The following is a 10,245-nucleotide window of genomic DNA, read 5'->3' on the forward strand; positions in this document are numbered from 1 at the left end:
GATCAATGGCATGGAAGCAGAGGGATCAGGTGCATCCTTGGAAAATCAACGGAGAGCAGTGGTTCTCTAACTGGAGAGACTGTGCCCCTGTGAGACATTTGGTAATGTCTGGTGACATTTGTGTTTGTCACATTTGAGAAGGAGGAAGCTACACTGGCATCTAGTGGGTAGAGGTCAAGGATGCTGCTAAACATCCAACAATGCACAATACCCCCTACAGTAATGAAGTATCTGACCTAAGATGCCAGTAGTACCAAGACTGAGAAACCCTAACTCAGAAAGGGAGAGGGCATGCTCACCTCCCTCCCTCCCTGACTGGAGTGTAGATGTGAAGGCCGGAGTCTGAACTGCCATCTTTGACCATGAGGTCCATGTTGAGGATGATGAAGCAACAAGAGAAAAGGTGTCTGGATCCCTGATGATTCCCCACCTGCCATAGAGAGCTATGGACAGTTCTCTTTCAGACTTCGTTGTCTACAACTGAATAGAGTTCTGGTGCATTTAAGCCTCTGTTGATTAGGGTTTCTGTCACTTACAGCTGAACTTAATTAATATACCTTTCCCTCTGGCTCCTTTTTCCATTCCTGTCAACTTACAGTGAGCCCCTACTCACCTAGCCCTTGTTCCTCATCTCTCCTCCATTCATACTCCTCTGTTGCTCCACAGATTATGTGGCAACTATATTCATTCATTCATTCATTCTCAGTTTGATCTATTTTGAATTCTGACACCTGATCCAAGATCCATCTTATTGCAACTCTGAGACTATCAGATCCTGCTTCTTCCAGATTACCACCCAGTCAGGTTCTAAACAGTCCTATGAGTTGGCCATATCATTTGGGTTCTAAACATTTCTTTGTAACCCAGTTTGCAACACGGAGCCACATTCTCCCCCAGACCAGCACTATCTGTAATGACCGGTGTAGTGTGAGTGTCAGCCCAGCTGAATGAAGGCTTGACCAGTGGGACTGGACCCTGGCCCTTACTCCCTTTCCAGCCCTGGTCATATTGTACCTGAAGAATTAATCCATCCATGCATCCATTTGTTCAACACCTACATAAGTTATGTTCAAGGCTCTAGCATGGAATCTGCTATGATAATACCCTGGAGGTCTGTTTATTGTTATTGTTTATCACAGGCTTAAAAATGGCAAACCCTTGGCAACCAAGTAGGATTACCCAGAAAAACAGGGGAAGAGCTGCTCTTCTCTTTATATTTTTTTGTGCCTCCTCTTTGCTAGTGTTGAAGAACTTGATATTTATTAGCTCTTTCCTTTCTGGGAACTTAAAGTCTACTACTGGAGAGCTGAGAAAAAAAATCATGGTGACCCCACCACTATACAAATGAATTCACAGTTTTGCAATCACAACATCAAGGATCCAAGAATAAATCATTTGTATTCAAGAGCAAATATTCCAGAACAAGGAGGGGAATTCAGCCAGTATATTTGCTACTGCTTGCGATTGCCTGCTTGACATCTTGAGAATATAATAAAATGCATAGAATGAATCATTTCAAGGGGAAAGTGGGCAAGGACTAAAGGATAGTAAAACAAAGAACATCCCAGTAGACCTCCATAACCTTCAAATGAACTGGAATATATTATGAATCTAGTCCCAAATTTCTGAATCATGACTGTAAATTTGATGTGGGGTGAAAGCTTCTAGCTCACTCAAAGTAATTTAGTGGGAGAACAAAGATGAATCATTTCAACTGTCTTCCTTTTCAGAGTCTTTGTGGATTGAAGTAGAGAGTGAGACTACAGCTGTCATATTAAAAGGGGGCAGGAATTAATGTTATAGATGCTGCGGAAGCCACCTTCCAAGACAGACCCCAATATTTCTACCTCCTGGTATTCACATCACTGTGTAGTCCCCTCCCACACTCTACTGGAGTTGGTCTGTGGGACCAATAGAATACAATAGAAGTGATGGTATGTGACTTCTGAGGCTAGGTCATAAAAGACCTGTGTTTTTTGCCTTGCACGTGTTCTCTCTCTCTTTCTCCCTCTCTTAGATTGCTCACTCTGGGGGATGCAGCCCTGTAGAGAGGTCAAGTATCTGAGGCCTCTGGCCATGAGCCATGGGATTGGGTCATCTTGGAAGCAGGTCTCCTAGCCCCAGTCAAACCTTCAGATAATTACAACCCCAAACAATCTCACAAGAGCCCCTACATATGAACCACTCAGCATATGCTCCCTGACCCACAGAAACCATGAGATAATAAAGTCTTATTGTTTTAAGGTGCTAAGGTCTGGGGTGATATGTTCATGCAGCAATAGATACCCATTATATCCCTTACTGTCATGTCAGTGTATGATAGAAGCTCAGCCAATTCCCGCGACAATCTTGTGAAACAGAAATTATTTTCTCCATCTTTGAGGCGTGAAAATTCAGAGAGGTAATTTCCCAGGGTCATAAACTGCCTCAAAGCTCACTAACCACGCTGCCTCACTCAGCCATGCTTCTTACACTTTCTACCCCCTCCTCCCACTGACCTCCAGGGATGAGCCAGCCTGTCCAGCAACAGGGCTCTCAGGTTCAATGATGAGATGATACCATCACAGGGAGGGCATGGGTGAGGATTTGAAAACTACCCCTGCCTACAAAATTTTTATTCTTACACACCCTGTGAAGCAGTTTTGAGAACTTGGTGGAGACAAAGTAAAGTAAATGGCATTCTAAAGCAATGACAAATAGAGGCACCTGGGTGGCTCAATCAGTTAAGTGATTCTTGGTTTTGGCTCAGGTCATGATCTCAGGGTTGTGAGATCGAGCCCCATATCAGTTCCATGCTCAGTGGGGAGTCTGCTTGAGATTCTCTCTCCCTCTGCCCTCTCCACCTCCCCACTTCACCATGTGTATTCTCTAACAAATAAATAAATAAATAAATTTTTAAAGCAATGACAAATCAACAAAATAACTAAAAAATGAACAATGTTTCTTATTAGAGTCAGAAATCTGATGACAAATAATAAGACCTCCTTTAAGGCAAAGAGTTGTTGGTGTCATCTGTGGGTCCATGGCAGACATGCCATGGGGAAACAGCTGAGGCCCTAAAAGCTTAAACATCTCTGGCTGGAGGGATTTCCTTTTCAACCCATCTGGAGGGCCCAGCTGACGTCCTGATGTAACTGAGGTCATAAGGCCTGTCCCTTAGTCTTTTTTTAAAAAAAATTTTTTTTTTAAAATTTATTTATGATAGTCACAGAGAGAGAGAGAGGCGCAGAGACACAGGCAGAGGGAGAAGCAGGCTCCATGCACCGGGAGCCCGATGTGGGATTCGATCCCGGGTCTCCAGGATCGCGCCCTGGGCCAAAGGCAGGCGCCAAACCGCTGCGCCACCCAGGGATCCCTGTCCCTTAGTCTAATTCACGAGAAAGACAGCCTGGAGGGATGGTTCGACCCGTTCTAGAATGGACTCAACCTAGGTTCTGTTGGATATCATTAGCAATATACCTTTTCTTCCCCAATTCCCCACACAGTGGGAAATAAAAGGGCATAATTGCCTTTGAGCTAATGTTTTGGGCCAATAAATGAGATTGACTCTGAGCTTTTTTTTTTTTTAAGATTTTATTTTTAAGGGGATCCCTGGGTGGCGCAGCGGTTTGGCGCCTGCCTTTGGCCCAGGGCACGATCCTGGAGACCCAGGATCGAATCCCACATCAGGCTCCCGGTGCATGGAGCCTGCTTCTCCCTCTGCCTGTGTCTCTGCCTCTCTCTCTCTCTCTCTGTGACTATCATAAATAAATAAAAATTAAAAAAAAAAAAGATTTTATTTTTAAGTAATCTCTATACCCAACATGGGGCCCAAACTCACAACCCCAAGATCAAGTCATGCTCCACCGCTCTACGCTCCATGCTCCACACTCCATGCACTGAGGGAGCCAGACGCCCTTGATTCGGAGCTTTTTGATGTAGTTTTGAGATCTGCTCAAGGATTTAAATTAATGCTGATCACAGAAACCCAGGGGACTAATGAGAGTCTGAGTACCTAAATCCCAAACCAGGGCTTCTCAAACTTTAATGCAAATGAATCACGTGGCAGATCTTATTAAAATGCAGATTGGGTTCAGCCCACTCCAATGCATCCTCTCCCTGTCCCCAAAACTCCCCCCACACATACCCCAAGCCGCATACTGCACCCTGTGAGCCTAATCCATCTCCCTGGAAAAATCCCACACTCTACCCTCCCTGAAGGAAAAAAGAAAAGAAAAGAAAAATCCTGGATTTGGCAGGTCTGGGCTGGGGGAAGTCTGAGAACCTGCATTTCTATCCAGCTCACGGGCTATGCTGATGCCCCTGGGCCATCGTCACCACTGTAGTAGGAACGGGCCGGAAAGCATTTGTTCTTAAACTTGGCTGCCTAGGAGAATCAACTGGGGAGTTAACAAAATAATGCTGATGCCAAGGCCTCACCCCAGAAACTCTGCTTTACTTGGTCTTGGGAGCATTCTGGGTATCAGATTCTGGCTCGCAGCTGAGTTTGAGAATCTCTGGTCTAACAAGCCAGTCCCTGGTCCCTGGTCCCAGGTTGCTAGTCCTCCCTGATTTCTTTCCATGGAGAAGTGGTTGACGGGGCCTGGGCCAATGCTGCTGCCCTCCCATCAAAGGCAGGTCAATGCCTCTTGGAGGCTTGTCAGGATGAAACCCATTCGCATACACATGGAGAACTCAGAATGGGGCCTGGCACGATGTGTTAGTACTTCATTCTTACTCTCAACTGCTAAAGGATTAACATTGGTTAAATTTTAGCAGATGGTTTTTTGGGGCCCAGGAGTGAGGAAGCGCCTTTGTTTATTGAGAACTTGTAAGGAAGAGATGGGGGGGGGCAGTTCAAAACCTGCTGCCCCAGGGACCCCTGGATGGCTCAGTGGTTGAGCATCTGCCTTCGGCTCAGGGCATGATCCTGAGGTCTCAGGATCGAGTCCTGCATTGGACATCCCTGCATGGAGCCTGCTTCTCCTTCTGCCTATGTCTCTGCCTCTCTCTCTCTCTCTCTTCTCTCTCTCTCTGTCTCTAGTGAATAAATAAATAGAACCTTAAAAAAAAAAAAAAAAGACATGCTCACCCAAACTGGGTCACTGAAAGCAGAATTAGGACACTGCAGGTCAACTCCTACTTGCACACGGTGGTTCAGGCAGCATTTATGGAGTGCCCACTGTGTACAGGGCTGGTGCTAAGTCTCGGGCAGAACTGCCTAGAGCAAGAAAGCCAGGGCATCCAGCGTTCAAGAGCTTCTAGTCTACCACAGAAGACAGGCGAGGCACATGGTCACAGAGCATGCCTGTAGGACTCATCCATTCACTTGGCCAGTGCCAAAAAGGAGCCTGCTGTGAACTAGCCACAAGAAGGCATGGTTCCTTCCCTGCAAGATGCCTATAGTCAGGGAAAGGAGACAGAAAACCAAATAGAAAATTATACAGCTTCCCAGGTGCTTTGCAAAGCCAAAAGTGGGCCCGTCCCCCGACAGAAGGATGTATGGGAATGTTCTTGGAGGAGGTGACATGGGCTGATGTATTCAAGCTCTACAGCCTCCCATTCTTGGCCCCACAGGCTCTCTCAAGGAAGTCTCTCCTGACAGGTCAAGGCCGTCTCCTGTTTGACTTTGCTCAGGATTGCAAGGTACATGGGAGCAAGGGCAGCATTTGTCTCCTTCACCAGTGTCTCTGGAGACTAGTGCAGAGCCCAGCTCAATGGGTAAATTAATAAATGAGCTATTTGCAGGCTCAAAGCCTGATCAAACTCAAAGACAGGTCAGGCTTGGCCTCTGTCCAGCCATCTCGCCAGCAGATGGTGACTGCCGCCTACAGGATGGTTCTACATCCTTCCCGAGCTCTGCTTGGAAGCCTGCTCAGCAGCCCTGTCAACCCAGCCACAAGGTCCAGAACTGGTGTTCCCCACCCCCCCCCTCACCCCCCCGCCATGATCCACCTGCTTCCACCTCAGTTTCCCTTCTGACTAGACCACTCCTCTGAATACCAGCCTATGAGCCTGAGACTTTCAACGTGCTCTTCCCCAACCCTTCCCTTTGGGGCCTGGATGATGTTCCATTTATCCTCAGCTGTGATTCTTGTCCTCTTGAGAATGGGATGATGGCATACAACCACAGAACTGACTCTGGCACTCAGTACCTTGAACCCCAGTAATCTCCACTAGCACCTGCTACAACCAAGGCCAAGTTAGCTGGACCCTTTTCCACACCATGTCCTGGACTGCTCAGCCTCTACCATTTGGCTAGCCTGTCCTGTCTTCTTCCTCACATCCCCAGGCTGTATGCTAACCTCTTACACACTCTGGCCCTAGGTTAGAGTCTTTTCACATGCAGCCTTGCTCCCTGAGTCCCCCTCCTCAGATGTAATCTCTCTTTTCCCTAGGGTCCCATACCACCTGTACCTCACTTGGAGACCTCTTGCCCTTGCATCTCAGTTCTTAGTGTACCTGGGGTCATTCCTATTAGGCTGTAAACTAGGCACGTGTCTATTTTCTTTGTATCTCAGGTAGACATTTAATGAAGAGATGAAAAAGCATAGAAAACACCAAGCACAAATTAAATGAAATTTAAGGGTCTCCCAGACCTTTGGGCTCCACCTCACTCAGCCAGCACACCACCCCTAAGTTCATCATTCTAAAGCTCAGTTATTCTAAAGCACATGACAAAAGTAACTTGTAGCTCCCCATTGCCTGTAGCATTAAATCCATACTCCCCATCCTGAGTCAAGCCTGCCCCAGCTGCTTTGCCACATCTGGCTTCAATCATTAACTGTCCAACTCCGTCTCCTGATGCGTTCAACTCCGCGCTCCCAACTGTACCTCTATAAGGGCCTGTTTGCCCCTCTTTTCTATCTAAATGTCTAGATTTCTTCATCCTGGAAAATGTTACTTTCCTTTCCTTATTCCCGTCTTGCCACCTATGTAGTTTGATAATTGGTCTGGCTAATAACTCGGTGCTAAGATTTTTTTTAGGATGAAAATGGCCATCATTTATTTTTTTTTTAAGATTTTATTTATTTATTCATGAGAGAGAGAGAGAGATGCAGAGACACAGGCAGAAGGAGAAGCAGGCTCCATGCAGGGAGCCCAACGTGGGACTCCATCCCAGGTCTCCAGGTTCAGGCCCTGCGCTGAAGGCGACACTAAACTGCTGAGCCACCCGGGCTACCTGAGAGATTTTCTTTAATAAAAAAAGCCCTTATTTTGAAAAGCCCTGTGGTTGCACAAGTGAAAATAAGAATCCACCAAAGGTTCTTGGGACAGGACTATGAGGAAATCATGAAACTAAAGGTAAAAGCTTGCCATTTTCAGACTGAGAAACTGGGTGTTCCGTTTAGTACCAGATATGATATATCCCGCCCAGTAGGAGCTGGGTGGGGAGATGGATAATGTTTCTCGGGTTGCAACAAATGTAGCTGATGCTGTACCTGAACTTCGGTTTGTTCCTGCAGGGTATGGGATTTCTTCATTGAGAGTTGCTTGCTAATAATAATAACAAACAGTTGGTACACACTTACTATGTGCCAGGCCTGAGATAAACCCTCTCAAGGATCAACCCCTGTAATCCTCACAACTTTGGTGTTTCTCAGATGAGGAAAAGAAGGTTCTGAGAACCTTACAAATAAAAATCAAAGCCAGGATGTGAACACCAGAGTCTGACTCCATAGTCTTGTCTTCCAACTCTCAGTATCTTTGTTTTTTAAATCTCATCCTTTTAAAACTTCTTTTTGGGGTATGCTTTATAATGAATATAGTAATACATATTTATTACGTGGTAGTGCCAACTCAAAAACCTTTTACTGGTAGGGGTGCCATCACACTTTGCCATTTGTTTTCATATGCTGTATTGCATTATTTGCATATTGTTTCATTTTCATTGGTCATATTTCTCTCAAGGAACTTGAAGTCTCCTTGGAGTGGGTCTTAAACTTCCACTCTGTCTCCCACAGTAGGCCCAAGTATATCCTCCCTAAATACTCCCGGAATTGAATTAAACCGATATTCCAATGACCTTCTTCTTCTGAAGCAAAGTAAAGCTAGTGAAAATATATAACGGTATAGATTTCTAAACCTTCTGAGGCAGGCTGAGGATGCTAACAAGCACTGCAAATAGAACAACGTGGTAACTTAAAAATAATTCTGCTATACAAACATGAAAAGTGTTACTGCAGATCCCCTGAGGTACATAACAGATTTGAACTTTAAAACACCAAAATGAAATTGTATTTAATTTAGGGCTTTGGTGTTCAGGAAACTCAAACTGCCTCGGGTGATCAGCTTGCTTGGAGGTGGTTATAGTGTGTGCTTTGGCTCCCTCTGCGGGCAGGAAGGAGGAGGATTTTTTTTTTTTAATTTTTATTTATTTATGATAGTCACACAGAAAGAGAGAGAGAGAGAGAGAGAGAGGCAGAGACACAGGCAGAGGGAGAAGCAGGCTCCATGCACCGGGAGCCTGACGTGGGACTCGATCCCGGGTCTCCAGGATCGCGCCCTGGGCAAAGGCAGGCGCCAAACTGCTGCGCCACCCAGGGATCCCCCCCCCTTTTTTTTAATTTGAAGAAATTCTTAGTTCAGGTTGTATAATGGATGCTATCTACTGTATGTACTGCCTGAGAAAATTCATTTCAGGGTTAGGGAAGGTTTAGAAAATCTACGGAATCTTTCTCCTTTGATGGCAACTAAATACACATTTCCATTCCTTTTATATGCCAATGTTGCGAAAGGTTTTGGTCTCAACTAGTGAAAGGAATCAAATGCCTAAAATGCTTTAATTCAAGTGGAATTAGGGACACACACATCTTTCCCCAGCACGTGGTCTCTTTCCCAATGCCCCCTTCCCAAAATTTTATATTACAAGTCTAAATTGTTACTTAGGGGAAATCCCTGGGTGGCTCAGTGGTTTAGCGCCTGCCTTTGGCCCAGGGTGTGATCCTGGAGTCCCGGGATCGAGTCCTACGTTGGGCTCCCTGCATGGAGCCTGCTTCTCCCTCTACTTGTGTCTCTGCCTCCCTCCTCTGTGTCTTTCATAAATAAATAAAATCTTAAAAAAAACATTGTTACTTAGGTCAATGAGTGATCGTGTGGGAGCCGGCTCCAGCACTCCCAGACAAGATTCCTGCATACGGTGTTCCCACAGCCACACAGCAGCACTGAGCCATCTCTTCCCCTGTTCCTCCATGTTCAACTCCACGGACCAGTGAAGACTCTGAGATGCCACCAGTGCCTGGTACATTGCAGTGTTCGATAAAGACTGGTTTACATCAATATGATTTACAGTCATACACTATTTTACGGGCTAATTCTGCATATGTGAGAACTCCTTGATGTATGCAAATCATGTGTTTTATTTCATTAATCTTTTCAAAGGGGACATAACAATGTTCTACACGAAATGTTTGTTGTCAAAAAAGAAAAAGAAATGTTTGTTGTCCAGGAATGTTACTTATCTTATGGTGGAATGAACCAGGCCTGGTAGCAATCAGGGTTTTGCCGCTCACTGTTTGGAGAGGCAACCCACCCACAGATGGGCCCTAACCGTCTTTGCACACTCTTGCCAGCTCCTCTAAGAATGTAAGACCCTGCTCACTTGGGCCATTTCTCAGGCGACTGCAGTGAGCCAACTGAGGAACGAGGGTGTCTCCCCATGGGGCAAAGAGAAGGCTTGCTTACTGCTTGCCCATCATGGCGCGTCCCCCAAGTTCAGCATCCCTTTCCTGCAATGCGACCCCCTTTGTGTGCAAGTACCCATCTGGGCCCCTCCGCTTCATTCCTGTGAGAACCGGGGTGCAGACGACCTCCACCGTGTCGGCACCCTGGCTACTGCTTCCGCTGTAACCGGTCCTCCTTTCGGACGCAGGACTCTCGAGGGCGCCGTGGGCATCCACGCACCTGACAAGCTCACCTGTTGGCCTGCAAGGGGAGATTCTTCACAGTTCTCGATACTTCCTAGCGGGGTGTCCCTGCACAAGTAACAGCGTCTCTCAGCTGCGGGGCCCCTTCTGAGGGGGACGACGGTGCCCACCTCACAGCGCTGTGGTGCGGATAAATTAGCTTAGAATAGGGGAGACGCCTACCACACTCGGGTCTTCCCGGGAGCTCCCCTTCCCTCTTCAGGACGGCGGACACTACTCTGTTCGGGCGCTGCGGCGGGTCGTTCGGGCTCGCGCGGCCTGCGGGCCCACCTCGAGGGCGCGCGCGGCGCGGGGGCCGCAGCTGCCGGGGGCGGGGCCTGCGGAGCCGCGGGCTGAGGGG

At 46.9% G+C, this 10,245-nt stretch overlaps 1 long non-coding RNA gene across 1 annotated transcript in view; it reads right to left on the reverse strand.

Moving 5' to 3' along the window:
* The window catches only part of LOC144318470 (uncharacterized), a 79,005-nt gene extending 68,764 nt beyond the window's left edge, over nt 1-10,241 (reverse strand). Inside the window, exon 1 of the long non-coding RNA XR_013384380.1 lies at nt 9,896-10,241. This is a non-coding gene — a long non-coding RNA (uncharacterized LOC144318470). The remainder of the gene's footprint in view (nt 1-9,895) is intronic.
* Between the last annotated feature and the right edge of the window lie 4 nt (nt 10,242-10,245).

The sequence above is a fragment of the Canis aureus genome, chromosome 8 (assembly GCF_053574225.1).
Source record: "Canis aureus isolate CA01 chromosome 8, VMU_Caureus_v.1.0, whole genome shotgun sequence".
NCBI classification, from domain to species: domain Eukaryota; kingdom Metazoa; phylum Chordata; class Mammalia; order Carnivora; family Canidae; genus Canis; species Canis aureus.